Genomic DNA, 2500 nt, shown 5'->3' on the forward strand with positions numbered 1-2500 from the left:
TAACATTTGTACTTTATAAGATAACCAGTTTAGATTACTATTATATTCATCTTCCCATAAAACTCAATGATTTAGAAATAGGTATGAATGAGAATTAATATCTTTATAGTGTAAAACATGTATCTGACCGGGCTTCATTATATCAACAAAAATACATATATTTCTGACAAGATATAATCAAAACTGGTCAAAACTGGTCATGATATTCTCTCTCTGTCGTAGCTTTTTCTATGTGCTGCAATTAACACTTTTCATCATAATGATTTCTATTTGTAAGTGCTGCTGTATTAGTATTTTTGCATGAGACATGTTAACCCAAATTTTGATATACTCTCTTTATTTCTTGGATTTTACTTTTTATTGTATTTAAAGGACAATGGTAATGACTATATTTCAGGAAAGTATTCTCAAATACCTCATATTGTCAAATCTAATATATCTCATATGTAATGAGGCCTTAACAGATGTAAAATTATCGGCCTTATTTGTTGTTTATCCTTGAATGAACCTCTTTCCATAACAATAATTCTGTTTCTATTAACATAAGGATTAGCATTAAGAATGGATACACTAATCTTTACACATCTTCCTAATCACCGTTACAAAGTATTTAAATTATGCCCATTCCCATTCCCTTCACTTCCAGCCATGAGGGTCCCTCATGGCGAGTTTACAGGCAGGCCCTCGGCCCATCTCCTCAAGGCAGGTCTGCGTGAGCTGCCCAAGCCCAGGAATGTCTCGCAGAGACACAACCTGATGGGCAGGGTCATACACAGCCTGAGATTATGCAAGTAACAGGTCCCCATGATCCTGCGAAGAGACTTGTTACAAAAGCCCTCAAGACGAGACTCCAAAGCACTAGCTAATGTCCAGGTTTCGCTTCCATAGAGTAAAACTGGCAGTGTCAAGGCCTTGAAGACATGTAGCTTGGTCCTTCTGCATAGGTACTGACATCTCCAAATGCTCTTGTTGATCGAGTTCATGGCTCCTGCTGCCAGTCCAATCTGTCTACTGACTTCTTGATCTGATAGCCGAGATATGGACTATGCGACTAAGGTGAGCCAAGTCCTCTAACTTCAACCTCACTGTAAGCATAGATCAACTGAACGGGTTCCAGTAACAGGCCCCCAAATCTTGGTCTTGGTCCAGGAGACCTCTAGGCCCAAGGATTTTGTCTCATTTCTAAGTCATCAAGAGCCACCACCAGTGACTTCAGAGACTCAGGATAGCAACATCATCGACCTTGATATTACCCAGTGTTGCTCCACAGTGACTTTGGGTAATAGCTCTGCCCATTATCCAGACCATGCAGGTGACACAGCCTTGAATTAACAGGGAAGAAGTTCGACAGGCCCCCACCACACTTTCCAGCACTTTCAGTACTGGTATTTAGGCTTGCTATTCGGCCAATAATCCATGTTGGAATTCCCCTAAGTCTCAGAATCTCCCATAGCAATTAGTAATGCACCAAGTCAAATGCCTTCTTGAGGTCGATGTAGGCTGCAAGCAATCCACAATCGAACTCACGACAGTGTTTCAGAAGAATGTGGGTGAAAACCTTGCCTGGTATACTGAGCCGTTTAATGCTGAAGTAGTTGCTACAGTCCCAACGATCCCCTTTCCCATTCCTGAGAGGGATAACCATGCCCCTCAACAGGTCAACAGGAATGGTACCAGACTGTCAGATGGCAGTGAAGACTACATGCAAGTGCCATGCCAAGTTCAGCAGGGATATCACATATGCCTGCAGCTTTCCCACTCTCCAGCTTAGAAATCACTGTCCTAACTCAGTTAGGGTAGTAGGTTTCTTGCTAATGGGTTGGTCCTTCAATAATATTGTGATACCACTTGTATCCAAGCTAACTGTTAGAGGGTCTACCTGGTACAGCTGCTCAAAATACTCAGCCCAATGTTCACAAACCCCAATATGATCTGAGATGATCTGTCCATCCACTAAGTGTACCATCCACTAAGAAGGCCATATCTTGGTAAATTACTTTTGCGCTGCCTGCAGTCGTCCTTGCAGATGACTGCAGGCAGCGCAAAGGTCATTTACCAAGAAATGGCCTTCAACCTCCTCTGCAAGATTCCTCATGAACTGTACCTTGTCCCTTCTCAGCAGTGTCTGAGCCCTACACACCAAAGAGCAATGCAAGTCCTGATTGCCATTCTGGCAAGCCATGCAACACACTTCAGTGGCCTCTAAATGTCTATAGGGAGATGAAATTCTGCCTTGCCCTTAGGCGTACACCAATGGACTCCTGCACTGCTTCAAGTGTTTTGCTCTTGAAGGACTCCCACAGAGCAACTGGGTCTGTCAGGTTTTCAAGTTCTGTGAATTGATCAGAGACTGCTTTGGCGAACTCACGGGCACACTCCCACTCACTCAGTCTGTCCAAGTGAAGCACCCTAGAGTGGCCACTGGAGGGACAAGGAGTTTTGAAGTGGACCCATAGGGTAGCCACTACCAGCCTATGGTCAGTGCCACAAAACTCAGCAC

General features: G+C 43.6%; 1 protein-coding gene across 2 annotated transcripts in view; it reads right to left on the reverse strand.

The window, feature by feature from the left end:
* The window catches only part of LOC125040510 (probable N-acetyltransferase san), a 20602-nt gene that overhangs the window by 6547 nt on the left and 11555 nt on the right, over positions 1-2500 (reverse strand). The window lies entirely within an intron of this gene.

This window comes from Penaeus chinensis, chromosome 1 (genome assembly GCF_019202785.1).
Source record: "Penaeus chinensis breed Huanghai No. 1 chromosome 1, ASM1920278v2, whole genome shotgun sequence".
Taxonomy (NCBI): Eukaryota; Metazoa; Arthropoda; class Malacostraca; order Decapoda; family Penaeidae; genus Penaeus; species Penaeus chinensis.